General features: G+C 40.1%; 1 long non-coding RNA gene across 1 annotated transcript; it reads right to left on the bottom strand.

The window, feature by feature from the left end:
• Window positions 1-842: 842 nt before the first annotated feature.
• Window positions 843-16,472, bottom strand: LOC146768735 (uncharacterized). Its single transcript, XR_014956004.1, has 2 exons — window positions 15,836-16,472; window positions 843-14,542 (listed from the first exon to the last, which is right to left on the bottom strand). It is a non-coding gene; the product is annotated as an uncharacterized LOC146768735 (long non-coding RNA).
• Window positions 16,473-16,549: the final 77 nt, after the last annotated feature.

Consider the following 16,549-nt stretch of genomic DNA (forward strand, 5'->3'; position numbering starts at 1 on the left):
GCAGCAAGTAGGTAAATTCCCTCCAGGAATCTGTGAATCTGTGGTCAGTTTACCAAGGTTACTGAACATTTCTGTTCAACTAGACTGGCTCCCAATTCACCTAGACAGAGAGTGAACAGCAAAAATCAATCGATACACCACTAAGTCTCCTGCTTCAGGCCTTTCGGTGTTGCAGGGAGAGGGACTTGGATTTGCTACTACCATCCCATAGTCCTGGCTGACTCTCTGCCAAGCCATTCTCCTCAAGGTAGTACATCCCTCTTATTGACACCCAGCTAGGCAGGGTGGGAACAGATTTTTTTCCCTTGCCAGCCTTTTACTACTGGAGATATTCCCGAGAACCAGTGGCCTTTGGTATTACACTGGCTCACACACCTGAGTGCAAATATCCCATTTGTTCTCCAAACAATGCTTCCTTCTTTCCTCCCTTGCTTTGCTCACTCATTCATTGCCCTGGCATGCTGTACAGCACAAAGCATTCCTGTGAGCCAGCAGGGCTGCTGTCATCCCTCAGAGCTTGCTGAGAGCAACCTGCTACTGCTGGCAAGCTCTTGTCCAGTGATGTAATCCTGGGCAGATCTTACGCCACCATCTTGATGCCAGATATTGTGTTGGCTCGTGTTGTTTGTTACAATGTGTATGGCTCCTTAATATTTCCCCTCCCCGCAAAGGATTTGAAATTTGATCCATGTTTGTCTTTCTGGTTCTTGGTTTTTCTGTTGGAGAGCTCTGAAATCTCTGTGTCTGGCATCTGTGGAAGGCTCTTGTCCTTCCTCTTGTATGGTCCAGCTGGGCTAGGTAATTTCCTCTCTTTCATAAATTCTGGTTGTTTTGTTAGCATATAACCCAAGTCTTTCAGCTTTCCAGTCTTATGTTCCTGATCCAAATTGCCTTGCTTCATCTGAGTCAACTGTTCAAAACAGTCAGCCTGAGATCAGTCAACCTTCTCCTGTCTTTTGCCCTCTTTACCTACCTCCTGATGAAAAAGTTGTTTTAAATGCTTAACTCCTGCATTTTTACATTCTGTAATACCCTTTCATGATTCATACCCCTGGTTTCATGGAACAGTATCAAAGGTACAAAGTGCTTCAGCTCCTTGCCAGAAACAAAGCCAGCACTTGGCCGGTTTCCATTTTGCTGCAGCTGTAATATTGTTACAGTCATTATCCTTCAAGTACCTGGGTGAGATAATTTTGTAAGAAGAAAGGTAAAATACCTATTATTAGCCTGAATTTTTTACAAATACCTCTCTGATTTCTCCTCTCAGACGAAGGTCAAAAATTTCCCTGCTTATCATCTAAGTTTCCTGACATTTTCAGCATTTAGGGACCAATATGCAGCTTCTCTGTGCCACTCAGACATTTTCTTAGTTTCTTCTCTTCACTACAGTGTTTGCTCAGTGATAACTCAGAACAGAAAACTATGAAAGAGGCATACCTATTCTTTTCCCAGCATTCTAAAGGTTCAGTTATCCACCCCAACAGGAAATTTAAGACTTCTTTGTAAATGAATGTTACAGAGTTATAATGGCAAAAGAACTCACAGTGCCATAGCCTGGCATGTATGCAAAGTGACTTGCATAAGCTAAATAAATTAGATTAATTGAGTGGCAGTAAAAATCTTCCCTGAATAGATACACTGAAAAGAGAAAGAAAGCATTTACAGACTGTGCTGTGAGGAACCCGAAAAGATTTTTCTCCTCCTCCTGTGCCCTAAAACTTGTGCACTGACTCCTGGAAGGAGCTCACACAGGAATCCTCTCACCAGGTCCGTACTAAACCCTAATAGGTTAGAAAGGTGATGTTTTCAGACTTTAAGTGTTACTAAATGAGACAATATTAACAGTATTACAACTTGGTAGTTGCTTTGTAACATGGGAAAACACAGATGTTCCAGCTGTGTTTTTAAGACACCTCACACACAGCAAGGCCTGAATATCAAGGCTTGCTGTAGAAATAACTGGAATCTCCCTCATCTGTCGAAATGAATGTAGAGGATTGGGATCAGCAGAGCTCATTGAAGCTGATGTGTGCATTTCAGGATTTTACACCTACCCTTTGACTGCAAGGTTACAGTGTTGACTCAACCTCTAGTTTACTTCCTCTCGGATTTCCCCATCTTCAGATTTTGTTTCCTCTATCTATTGTAGGAGTGAAATGTTAAAAAACAGGCATTGAGATCCTTTTATAAACATTGCTTTTGAGTAAAATTATGAATTAATAAAACATTATAAAAACAGTTTTATTGATTATTAGTTGGCAATAACTGAGATATTAAACAAATTTTTTTTAAGATTGTCACTGATTTCTTGTTCATGGTTGAAAGACATATAAGATCTTGATTCTGTGCTATTGTTTAGCAACACTCTCTTCAGGATCATGCACCTTACTATGAATATTCTTTCCTAGTGGATCTGCATCATGATCCATTACTTTAGAGTAACAAAAGTCAGAATTGTTTAACATTCAAGGAGTAATCACTGGAGAAGTTATGAGTTTCTGTTTCCTCACTTCTGGATGAAATATGGAGAATGGTGAAAGAAAATTTGGAGCACCCCTTTAATATGGAGCAGCCAAGAGAAGATGGACTTGGGGTGCTGATGAATGAGAATCTTAGCATGGGCAATGTGTGCTTGTAGCCCAGAAGGCCAAGCATATCCTGAGCTGCACCAAAAGCATCATGGCCAGCACATCAAGGGAGGTGATTCTGCCCCTCTGCTCTGCTCAGATCCCAGCTGGACTGCTGCATCCAGCTCTGGGTCCCCAAGGTAAGAGTTTTTGACCAAGTACAGAGGAGTACTACAAATGTGATCAAATGGCTGGAGCATCTCTTCTATGAAGACAGGCTGACAGATTTGGGGTTGCTCAGCCTGGAGGACAAAAGGCTCCAGAGAGACCATGTAGTGGCTTCCCAGTACCTAAAAGGGGGTACAAGAGAGCTGGAGAGGGACTTTTTACAAGGGCCTGTAGTTATAGGACAAAGGTGAATGGCTTTAAACTGGAGGAGGATGGTAGATTTAGATTAGGCTTGAGAATGAAATTCTTCTTTCTGAGGCTGGTGAGGCACTGGTACAGGTTGCCCAGAGACATTGTGGATACTCCGTTCCTGGGAGTATTCAAGGTCAAATTAGATGGGACTCTGAGCAACCTGGTCTAGCAAAAGGTGCCCCTGCTCTTGTCAGGTGATTGGAACTTGATGATCTTTAAGGTCACTTCCAACCCAAACTATTCTATGATTCTAATATTCACAAATACCAAAATCACACTTTGAGGGTTTCAGTTGCTTTGTCTCTTTCATTAATAAATCCTTACATGACTGTCACTGAGTGACAACCTTGTGGGAAAGGAGAGGCAGAGCAACTTGCCTCTGGCAGCACAAGTCATGGGTGGAATGAGGATGATGAGACAGGATTTCCTGCCTCCCAAATCTCTTCAGGTTCTTCCAGATCAGGCTGCCTCCCAAGCAGGTAATTACATGCATATCAGTCATACCTCTTATAATTTTTTTATCTTTATTTATGAGCAGTGATTCTTCTACTTAACTCAGTTGTACTTCACTGCATTAATTAGCTGTGCTTAACGAAACAACTCGGAGAAGTATTTCGTTAGTGTGTTCTGAAGTCAGTTCAAAGAGAGGTAACTAAGCTTTTAACAAGGCTAGACAAAAAAAAAAACAACCAAACAAAAAAACCAACAAAACCCAAAGCCCAATTACAATATATTTGAAAGTGCTTATTTCTCTGCCAATCAAATGTGGTAAAGACACTTAATCACCCACAACTCTGAGGGTGAATTAGTTGCAAGGAACATTATAGCTGCACATATTGTTTGTGTTCAGGAAAGAGATTTGCATGCCTAAACAAAATGAACTTTAACACAGTTTAAAAAACTCACACATTTTGTAAGTGAGATGGTTTTTGTATAAAGTGACAAAAATAAGCTATATATTGTCTCAGTTTTGGAGGAGGAAGAGGGCAAATTCTCAATTGCAATTAAGTGATTTTGGTTCAAGGAAATTCATGGATGGAGCTATATCTTTTTAATCCATCTAATGATCTACATCAAATATATAAGACTTTCAACTCTGAAATTCATTTTGACAGGTGGGGAGAGAATGGCTGTTTTGAAAGCAATCTTGCCTACACATTAAAGAAACTGTTGGCCAATTTAATTAGACTTGTTGTATCGTTTTATTTTCCATGCCATTGAACAATTCTGCTCTCTATTCCAGTCATCTAGTATTTTGTCCTGTGAGGCTGGTGGGTTTGTTTCAAAAGTACCTCATCCTTTTGACATTTTATCCTCACAGAATCACAGAAAGAATTATAGACTATTCTGAGTTGGAAACGATCCAGAAGGATCCTTGAGTTCAACTCTTAAGTGAATGGCCCCTATGGGCACCTTCATTGTTTCTGAAGAGTTCTTGCCTCTCTGCCTCCATTTAAGAAGGGGCACACAGAAAGCAGGATGTCAGCTGCGCACACCAAGACAATGGCTAGATGATATTGCCCAGAATACCTAGAGAAGTGAACATAAAGTCTGAGCACAGAGTTTCTGCATACATAGGCTATTTTTAAAGTACACAGCCACAATTAATTCCTTAAAATTAATAATTTTCTGGTCTGCTGCTTCTGACTCCTTCTCATCTCCCCAAAGAAGAGCTGTCTCAGTTAGCTGTGTTTTGATATCACTATCAGTTTGCCCAAGAATTTCAAGAGAACAAAACAGAATCATTGCTCTATCCTTTGCATAGCTGGTCTGAGTAAGAGAGCATTGCTACATTTACAAAATAAGAGTAGTAACGCTTTATAATTATTATTTTTTAGTACAATTGTTTATGTAGGTGAAGTAGGGCAGAGGTGACCCTACAAAATACTGCTAATTGCATTTCCCAAAACACATGAGTAAGCCTCCATATACAATAAAGTGCCTTTTATTTGCTTTGGTGTTTTCTTTTGGAATCTCTGGGCCCAAATTGCTTCACATTTTTCAAATCTTTCTTTGCAACATCAAGGCCTCAAAGCCTTTCCTTTGGAAACATAAAAGTAGGAATTCTCTGAAAATATATGGATTTCACATAAAAGAAGATCACAGAAGGTATTAAATCTCATAATAAAGTTACAGGATGCTGTAATACATCTGGGCTGCTTTTCTATTTTGCAGTGCCTGCAGTACTAAGGCAGCATGGCAAAGGCAGGTACTGAAACACACACTGCTACCAGCTTGTCTGTACATGTTCTCCAAACAAATATTTCTGTGCTTCAGGGTAAGCTGTGATGAGCAAAATATATGCATGTGTGTATATGTGTCTATGTACACACACACACACACACACGTATCAAAACAAAATCTAAAATTACATTAACATGAGAGGAGAATCAAACCTTTACCTTTGCATAATTTTTGAGTACTTGTCTATACAAGGGACAGCCAAAACAGAAAAGGAAGTGCAATCAGCACATAACCTAGTCATGGGGCTAACAGACAAGGAGAAATTCTCATATAACCATCCAAGATGTTGACCCCGGATGCAGAAATAACCCAATCTGAGTGCTATATTCATGGGTCATGTGGTGTAAGTCATGAAACAGCTGAGCAGGACAGCACCACAGGGTTTCAGTCCTGTGCAAGGTGACACTTCTCTCGGAGGTGGTATTGATGGAGGTCATAGTGGACTGGGTGAGTGAGCACTTTAGTCTCACATTTGATTTCCACTTGTAAACTTGGTCTGGAAAGCAGCCTCTTTACCATCACTGCCTTGTTCCCAGCATCTTCTTGGCTGGTGAGCACAAGATAGGAAAAATTCTTTAAACGTGTTTGCATGAAGGAAAAGCCTGAAATTATGAGTGCTAGAAAGATGCTGTGCACCAAGTGATAGTATTGAGTCTCTTGTGGGTGTTTTGTGTGCAAAATTTATTCTATCTTAGGTTATACTAAACCTCAAGACAGCTTTTCTTGTAAAATAGGAAAGTCCATGCAAAGGGCAGATATTAAATAATTGCTAAACTCTAATTATGTCTTATAGCTATTGCACAAGACTTTCCACACAGGAAGCTGTAAAAAAAAATCACTTGACATAGGAGGAGAGTGGATGAGGCATTTGGCCTGTGGCACTCAAGTCATAGAGCATAGAATCATAAAATCATAGAATCATAGAGTCATAGAATCATAGAATGGTTCAGGTTGAAGAAAAGCTCTAAGATCCTTGAGTCCAATCATTAACCCTGCACTTTCAAGTCCACCACTAAACTTTGTCCATAAGTACCACATCTACCTATCTTTTAAATACCTGTAGTAACTCAACCACTTCTCTGGGTAGCCTGTACCACTGCTTGACAACCCTTTGTCTGGAGAAAATTTTCCTAATAGCCAACCTATATGTTTCTTCTACCAGCTGTGCTGTGCTGCTGAGAGAGATTGTAACAACCTGCTGCAGGGAAGCAAGGAAGAACAGTAATATTAATTATGTAATAACCCATGACAGCACTAAGGATGAACTGTTCTGTAACCTTCCCCAGCACTGAGGTCAGGCCTGTAGTTCCCCAGATCCTCCTTCCAGCCCTTCTTAGATGGGTGTTACATTTAGTAATTAGGGCATCCCGATTGCTGACTTCCAGTCAACCAGGACCTCTCCACTGAGCCAGGGCTGCTGGAAAATGGCTTGGTGACAAGTTCTGCCAAATCCCTTGGTGCCCTTGGGTGGATCCCATCAGGCCCCATAGACTTGTGTGTGTCTAAAGTGGTATAAGCATCTGAAGTCACACCTTCATTTTCATTCTTTTAAGCCCACACAATTTAATTAGGGTTTCCTGTTGCCGTAGAGCAGCACAGCTGATTGAAAGACCAGGTACCTGTGCAAAGAAACTGTGACAGAGCCATATTAGCTGCCCACTCCCTCATTTTTGGGCAGTGGGAATACGCAGAACCAATTAGTCAAATTATGAGCACTGTCACAGCAGGAAAGAGATGAAATAATCCCTGTTGGGTCTGAAGACAGTTTGATCATGAAAGGTTTTGGCAAAGATTCCTAGGCCTAAAAGTGATTTATCAGTCAGGCTACCCCATTTTGTTATCATACTGTGGATAAAAACCAAGACATTCATTTGTACACTGTGATTTAAGGGGGAAGGGTTCTTGGTCAATAAAGCTTTGTAGGGGACAGGAACATCTGCTGTTTAATCATCTCAAATAGGCCAAAATCTAGAGCTTCTTTTAAACATACTTTTTTTTTTTTCCTCCTTTTTTTTTGGTTGGTTAAATTATTATTTGTAAATCTTTTCAGATTTCTTTCATTCCTCAGATCTGTGGGAAAGCCAGCCGGGGTGCTGACAGAGGGACCATAATTGCTGTGGTTTAGCCAACACAATATTAGCACCTGGATTTTGGCAACGTTTTCTGTTTTTTTTCTCATGAAGTCAGCTTACCTCTTAAATGTGAAAAGGAAAGAGAAAATACTCCACCTTTACCTCTACCCACTGTGAAAGTCTATATGATTTTTTTCTCCACACTCTAATTAAATCCTTGAAGTTCTTAATTCTGCAGTGACTAATCTACTACCGCCTTGGAACTCAGTTCTGTTCTCTAAGTCTGAAACATTCTTATCTTGAATCCAGGCCAATGTCTTTTTAATTATGGCTATGTCTGAGAAGATCATCTCTGTTGTTAATATATCAGCAAGACAAAATGAAGAAACCAAAATACGTGATGAAAGACACACACCTTTTCTAAATTTCCACGTCAATAGTGTTTCTCAGGCCCCACCCCACATTCTTACCATAGCTGGTTGCACAATGTCACTTGAATTAAGTGATCCACTTACTGATTTTCCTCCTTGTGCTTCTTGCAGAGAAGGGAGAAGCCAAGTTTCATGCTCCCTGGATTTAGAAAGTATTAGCCCCTTACTTGCAAAGAACCTTGGAACTTCCTTAAGAGTGCTAGTAGTAATCACCCAAACACTGATGAGTCATCAAATTTCAAAGTCTATAAAATGGAGTTTTAAATTATATTAGGATTTTTTTCCTAGCATAGCACAATGAGCTCTCTTCCCATTTTCTGCTCATTTCAGGAAAGGTTCATTTTCATAGGCTGAAGCTGCTGATAGGGCTTTTTAGCATGTGCCATTACTATGACATAGTCAGTGATCAGCCCAGGATTTCATTAAGCATTTTCTATGACAGAAGTACCAATAGTAGACAAAATTACTTTTTAAACTGTGGAGTTTTTTGCTAGAGGCAGTTCCCTGATCTCTTTAGCAGTGTCCCAGCAACTCCTTAGTTTAGCTTGCAGATTATGGATTGTGTGTACTGTAGTTCTGTGTGCATGTACATGAAATATTTATTGGTAAATACTCTGCAAGAAGAGTTACTTACCTGCACATTATTTGGGGGGTTTTACTGTGTGTTGCCTACACCCACACGGTCCTATAATATTTGCATTTTACACAGGAAAGACACTTTTTGCACTTCTTTTGTACCTCATGTGGAATATGAAGTTACTCAGAATATAGAACACCCTAGTTAGTGCAGGTCAGGAAACCTTTTTGTTGCATGAACTCACAGAAAAGAAAGAGGATCAGTGAACACCACATGCAAAGCAACAAGAATTCTTCAAGATAGTTCAGTAATGCTGCTTTTAGTATCTTCCTTTCTCTTGTTTTCTTGTTCATCTTTTCTTTCTCTTTTTTAAAGTCATCATGCACAGACCACCTGGGCTCCATGCTATTCGTGTTACCTTTTCTGTCAATCCCCTTTACCACTTCTCCTCCTCAGAGCTTTTTATGGATTCCTCCTCCGCCTTTGTCAGGGGTTAAGACCTGCCAAATTGCGTAACCCCAAGTGTGCCTCTGTATTTTTCTCCTGTCTCTTGCTCCACCCTGTGCTAATTCCGCACATTCCACCCAGCTTTCCTCTCGGACCACTCCCTTCCTCTCTCATTTTGTTCTCGCCTTAGTATCTCCATTCATGCCATCGCCATCCATGTAGAGCAAAGGTGGCCTCCCACTGGATGTCACCGTGTCCTCCCGCTCCCCTCTCGAAACAAAGGCGGAGAGCGGCAGAGCCCATCTGCTCCCTGAATCATCCCGGCTGTGACGGCCACTTTCCATCTGCCCCAGCTTGCTGCTGCACTGTCTTGTGGTTTGGAAGTTTAAAGTGCACCCATCTGAGCCAAAGTCTGCTGAAAACATAGCAGGCTTCTGGCTGATGAATTCAGGGCACTGTGAATCAGGCCATAAATCACCTGGGGCTGGCTCTCTTTTTTGTTGCATTTTTTTTTTCTTTCCTGTTTTACAGCAAAATGTACTGACACATCTCAATTGTTGCATCAAATGCAGATACTTAAGCCCCACATTGGTGCTTTTCCTAAGCATGGTGTCTATTAACACAACGACGGTCAGAGGAAAGCAATTAACTTATAAGCAAGCAAAATTTCTGGGGTTTGTGTGAGACAGCCTGGGATACAAACGCTTAATTTTTGCCCCCAAATGTACATCACCAGCGATTAATGCTGAATTCAGCTGAAAAGCTGCTTCTCCTGTATACACAAACATATCAGCACTTACTCATATTGACTGCATTTTATAAGTTAAAATTATTTTTTGTTGACACCTCAACCATGTTGCTGTGGAAGAAATAACTGCTATGAAATCTGGAATCAAAATCATAGGAGAATGGCTGAGAAAACTTTCTTCACAATTTACATTCACATACAAAATTAATCAACAGCAGTGTCCCGTCCAGTACTCATGAAGTACTAATCCTTTCTTGTAACCTGTGTAACATGACTTATGTGGAAAATATATAGTTACTAGTATAAATACATACCCAAGAAACAAATGCTGCAGTGAATGCATGTCTGGTATGTATAAAGGAGTGTATTGACTTTGCTGGCTTTTTTTTCTCCCACTTGAAAAGTTTGCTAACTTAGTTTACAGTAGGGACAAAGCAATAAACTTGAGCTTTAGCATGATCAGATTTAGTATTTCATAACTAATGAAATGGCCAAAAATGGCTTCAACCTTTAGCACAACTGCCAGATCAACATATGAGCCAGGAGGACATGTCTGGGCTCCAGCTACCCAGCTACCCAACACTGCCTGTGTTCCCAGAAGAGTCTGTGGCAAGAGCTCCAGCACATGTAAAATAGAAAAGATTAATGGTGTGTTTTACACACCTCTTCAAAAAGGGCCTTCCAGTTTCTCCTCTTGCAATGAATTCCCAATTGCTGCTTCATTTTTCCTCAGTGCAGCTGCATTTGCTTCAGAGAAGCTACCCTGGAGCAGTGAGGCTTGCAGCCCAGGCTGGTCTGTCTAGGCTGAAGGCCATGTAGGAAGATTGCCTGGAAGCTTCATCGCCCAGGCATTTTGGGGTTTACTTTGAAAATTGTGGTGACACAAAATATTGGTGCTGGTTTCTCTGGCTTAACACCCCAGTCAAGTCTGTCCGGGAAGCTCAGTGGTGAATAGCTCTCACTGTGGTGCCAGCTGACCAGAAAGTGACACTGTCCCACCTCCTGGGTGAGGTGAGGATGAGCCCAAAATGGCAGCTGAGTGAGTCATCATGCCAGGAAAGATTTCTTTGCCACTGTTGGTGATTTCTACTACAACTAGCCCCACAACAACAGATTTTTATAGTACTCCAATTTATAAAGGGCTCTAGATATGTTAGAAATGTATTAAGTATATTAAATTGTATTCAGCAAGTAAAACAATAAATACTTCCTATGTGCACAGAAGAAAATTATGCAGTAAGAATGTCAATTTTTGCATTTAATGAATTTTATATTTCAGTCTCTGACTAGATCCAATCTTCAGTTTTAGAAATCTGCCTAGCATTACAATGTCTGTAGCTGCAAACAGATAATGCTCCATATTTGAAAAAGTATAGCAAAGAATCAAGAATAATTGTAATAAACAGTATTTTCTGTGATTTTTAATAGCCCTACTGTGCATAAGCATTATTTATGAATACAGTGATTGTTTTTACAGTAGGTCTTCTTTCTGATAATGAAAAAGAGTTTGGTTTTCTGATGGCCATTTAAAGGACACAGCTGGGCAAAATTTTACACTTTTGTATGCTAAAGCTTTTTGACACCTAACTTTGCCTTTAACAACATTTATGGAGGAGAAAAGAAAACCTGGGAATGCTCATTTCCTGTAGGTGTACATATTTCTATTGCAAATCCTGTGCAGGTATATTGCTGGGATGAACATCCTTTATTCTTTTGCAAAGTCTTCTGAGAGATCATTGTATTTCAATAAAATTATATGAACACAAACTTCTTCTAATTTTAGTAATTAGGTGAAAGAAAGACAAGACTATTCTTTCATGTTAAAATTTAACTCAAATGCAAATGAGATAATGAGAACTGCTTAAAGCTTTATTGTTTTTTTTAATCTCTTAGCAGTGTTATTCTACAGGCCTGATAACATCATGATGTGGCTCATCAGGTATTCCCTTAAACACAGATTTGCCTCCAAGTGTAAACACAGGTGATTAATAATCTTTGCACTGTGTGGAGATACACAGATAGCATTACAATATGGATGTGAAGCAAGAGGATGAGGATATCTGAGAAACAGAGAAATATGAGCAGCTATGAGAGAGAAAAAAGGCCTTTAAAAATCTTATAAATATCTTCTAACATCTGATTTTCAGAATAGGCAATTTCAACACAATCATACCTGTGTGGAACAATACAAATAATTTTTTGCATCTTAAAGGCTCTAGTGTTTTTGCTATCACTGATAGTTATATTGGGTAATTTAGCATATGCTCCAGATCGCAAAGGTACTCTTTGACATAAATTCAGTCTGAAATAGATGACTAGTGCTTGATCTCTTGTATGCATCAGAGAACACAGATATGCAAAGTACATTGTGTTATGCAATGCTATATGTAATTATTTGCCCTCCTAACGGATTCCTTAATTGGATCTTCTGAGCACTATGCTTAAACATTATCATTTTGCTAATGCTTACTATGTTTCACAATTTACTATGCAGTAAATTAATGGCCTTCAAATGAGTGATCTAAAATGCAGCAACAGCTGCTCAGACAAGGGCAGCTAGACCAGTGCATTTTTAATTCTCACAAGAAGTCTCATCTAAGTGAAATAAAACATGAACATAGGCAGATTGATTCTGATGCTTCTTAATTGTTGATTTTAATCTGAGTTTTTAATATTCTATCTTAACCTTGCTTTCCCAATATGTTTGTATTAGGATCTGGTTCCTGATTATGCCTGCCATATGTTCTTGTTTTTCACAGGATTTCAACCTTCATTGAAATAAATTTATTGAAAATAAATGTGACATGGAATTTAAGTACCTTTAGGCAGTGTTTTACAAGTACTTAGAGACCAAGCTGCTGATCAAGTGCTTGGTGCTGCACCTTGAACACAGAGATGCCAACATCTGGGTGCATTTGGTGCCAGTGCTTAGGATCACATGACTGATGGTTAAAAGGGAAGTGATGGTTAAGACCTGCAGTGTAAAACTGTATGTGGCTCAGCTCCAGATAAGCCAGTACCTTAAATTGTTACTGCATTGTCATTGCTTGCCATTCAGGGGGTCCAGCTGAAAAATGAGGCAGTGATGTGTTTGAGTAACTGAAGCAATAGTTTCCCACATTCATGTTACCAGGCACTGACATAGCATTCAGGTTTAAAATAGCATTTTAAATTTTGCAAAAATCACATGGCGAGAACCTTAACTAATGGAACATGTTAGAGTGTCCTAAATTTTTTTATAATAGTGTGATGGAAAATCAATTGCAAAAATATACAACAAAGCCCAATACTCCTTCAGGAACTCCATTGCTCCTTATTAACGGTACGCCTACCAGCTCTACTTGGAAAGAGCTAAGCTAGAAAACATTCTGTATCTTCTAGCTCCAGTAAAAAAACCCAAAACTATGTAATGAAATGTTAGACACACACTAGACTTTAAGAGGACAGGTCTGCTGCAGCATAAAGTATTTTTCACTTCCGAATGAGTGAAAGAAATTCACTAATTTTGGAAAGGTACAGGTCAAATCAGTCTGATTTCAGCAGAGTGAGTATCTGCCTTCTGTCCTTCCTCCTGTTCCAATGCAAGCTGCTATCAGCAAGCTGCTATCAGCAAGCTGCACTGCTCCTGGATTTTTGCAGGAAATGTGTGTTGCACAGCTGTTTTCCTTAACATCTTCTGTAACCAAACACAAAGGTTAGAAACTGTAGGGAGGAGTTACTGAAATCATTAAATTTAGCATTAACCTCTATGTATCTGTTCATATTTCAGGTAATTGTAATAACTGCAAGAGCTGCTATGAATGCCTTGGAAACCCTAGATGTCAAAGAGACAGAGAACACTTGCAATTAACCTGCGGAATCATTAACCTACACCGAGTTTAGTCAGAAAATTCCTAAGCAAGGTGTTACATTTCCATCCTGTTTTACTCTGCTGCTGTCCTTCATTCTATATGCCAGAGGAGCATCTGACTGTTGGAGATTAATTAGTAATTAAGAATTGCTTCAGAAACATCACAAGTTCAGAGAAGAAAGCAACTTAATCATTTTAGAAAATAGCTAGAAATTTAAATTCCAGTCTCCTGGGATTTACTTTTGAGCAGGAAATTTAAATAACTTTCTTTTGACCATACCACATTGACCCCACTAACTAGATGTAATAAACAAATGGGAGATATTCAAGCTGACATTTGAGCAGTGTCAAAGCCTTCTAAGCTTGTTCTGAGTAGATTAGTAGATAAGTGCTAGCCTTCCTATTCTGGGATATGTTCCAAAGCAAGCATGAGGACTGATGATTTCATTTAACTCCAAAGTAGTCAACACTTTATACTTAACAATGCAAATAATTTGTTTAATTCTTATGACATGCTACCAGTTGACAGTGATGATGTTGTGATAAAAATACCTCTCTTCTCAGCACTGAATCTGAGGGCAAAAACTACATTTCCTCTACTATTCAATCAATATGTTAAACTATAATTATTAGCAAGGGATGTGCAGTTTTCTCAAAAATACATAGTGGATCTCATCTGCTGTAATCTCAGAAATATTGACTTTTTTTTTTTTTTTAAACAAGGGATAAAAACATCAGGGGTTTCACAGATTCTGAAATATATTTGTAGACATTTATAAGATAGCAGCAAATAGATTGAGAGACAGTTGCCTGTATTCCAGCAGTATTGACAAATTTGCAAGGGTTTTGGTTTGCCAGATATTGCTACTCATCCAGCTTTGCTGTATCTGTCAATGATAGCAAGGCCACAGAGCTGCTTTCAAACTGGCCCTTAAACATTTCCCAAATGCATCCTCATTCAGTGGAATACATGCCTAAGTCTCTAGTATGTTCAGTGATTATGACTTGAATCCAATTCCAGTGCCCTACATTGCAGAGAAGAATCCCTCTAATATGATTACCTAGCAGTACATCAATCTAGGGAAATCTTCAAAGCAGAGCCTATAAAACAGAAAAATACTAGGTCTTGGCTCTTAGGACTGTAAACTTCTAAATAATGATTGCTCTGTCACTCGATTCTGAGAGCCTGTGAAAAGAAAAAAAAAAACAAGCTTTATCTTCACCACTGAAACAACATTCCTAAACCTATTACAAAGGCAATTCTGGAAAAGTTTAGATACTGGATAGGTTTTATCCTCACCTATAGTAAAGCCAGATCCACAAAAAGGCTTAATTACTTTAAGTGGAGGTTAGTCGAAAACATTCAAAATCGTAATTAATTAAGCCATGAGTACCTCATTAGATCCCAGCTTCAGAAGGCACCCAAGCTTTTCCAAAGAGGTTTCACGCTGGAGCTCTTACAAGCTTTGCAGGCTTTGCACCTCCTTATTTACCTTCCATTTCTTAGAAATGAGGGTTGCCTGTCACTTTTGTGTGGTTACAGGCATTCAGCAGTGCACTGGCAAGACAGAGTTTGCATATGTAGCATACAGCAGCCACAGTCATTTGCATTTGAAAGAAAGAAGGAAAAATTCTGTAGCAAATAATTTCTTCCAGCTGTGCTTTGACAGCAGAGAGTAAGCTGGTTTTCTGTAGCCAAAGACACAAAGTATGTGATGGGTTTCATGCTGTGAATCCAATTTAGATTCTTTTCAGAGGAAAGAACCTCAACTTGGGATAAGTCAGGATTTCTAATGTGCTCTTTGTCTCTTCTTCCTGGCTGGTTTAGACATACCTTCTGCTCTGTGAGCGGATTATGAGTCCCAATCCCACCTACCTGATGCAGGCCTTGTACAGAGAGGACAAGTGAGCAACAGAAATCTGAAGTTAGTGCTGGAAATTGGCCATTTAAAAGATACATGCTGATATGCTAATCTTAGCTGAAGTCTTTGCGGACTGTCGCCTTGGCAGTATTTAAGAGATTAAATTTACAAAGTTTCAGGAACTCAGTACTCTGGAATGCTAGCTAATAATTGCATTTGAATGCAAATATTAAAGTGCATTTTTATGATATATTACAAAATTTATGGAATACAAGAAATATATTACTTACCTAAAAATTTTTATTATTGGTTGCCTACTTAAAAATTGTTACCTAGCTGACAAATTATATTTTGCAGTTCCAGAGTGGCATTGGTTTTCAGTCTTGTACTGCAGTAAGGTAAATGTGATTTGAGGCCCGCATTTCCATCATCACATGAACACAAAGTGCACACAGCTCGTGCTGCAAAGCACTGTCACCTTTTTAAATGCCTAGCATGACTTATTTCAGTAAAATCTGAGTTCTGCATTTTCATTGAAAATGTCAGTGAAATTTGGTGCCCTAATAGTTTCAGCCTTATGATACCATATCTCCTCTGAAATCGGGATTTCAGCTCACCTCATATGGTGAGCTGAAATATGGTGCCTACCATCCTGTTGAAGAGCTGGAGTCAGATGTGCCATCAGAGCCCGTGGTGATCTCTTCAATGTGGTCCCTTGGTGGAGCCTGGGGAGGAATTAATTTGATCCTAAAGCAGACACCTTCATTTGGCCACCTGAAAAGCTCTCCAAACTCCGCTGTCTGTATTAGCTCTGTCTCTGTTAGCTGTAATGACAGCTCACCCACAGCTCTAATGAGACATTTACCTGCTGGACTCCCCAAATCACGGTGAGCCTTGAGGGACAGTTTTCCCAAGTGCAAGGAGTCAGGCTTCCTCAGGGCACCTACATATTTAAAATTTAAATCGTGTTAAATCATGAAATCACAGAATAGTTAGGGCTGGAAGCGGCAGCTTCTGGAGATGGATTAGTCCAACTTCCCAGCCAAGGCAAGGTCCCCTGGAGCAGGTGGCACGGGAATGTGACCAGGTGGGTTTTGAACGCGTCCAGAGAGGGAGACCCCACGCCCTCCCTGTGCAGCCAGTCCCAATGCTCTGCCTCCCTCAGCGGAAAGAGGCTTCTCCCATTTCTGGGAGCAGGAGTGATTCCAGAAAACACACGCGCGCCGGAGCGCCGCCGCTCACCCGCCGGGCCCGGCAGGGGGCGCCGCCCTGTCGCCTGGCGGCGGCGTTTGGCCCATCGCGGCCGCCTTAGCCCTCCCCGCGCCGGCCCC

The sequence above is a fragment of the Lonchura striata genome, chromosome 1 (genome assembly GCF_050655825.1).
Source record: "Lonchura striata isolate lonStrDom1 chromosome 1, ASM5065582v1, whole genome shotgun sequence".
Classification (NCBI taxonomy): domain Eukaryota; kingdom Metazoa; phylum Chordata; class Aves; order Passeriformes; family Estrildidae; genus Lonchura; species Lonchura striata.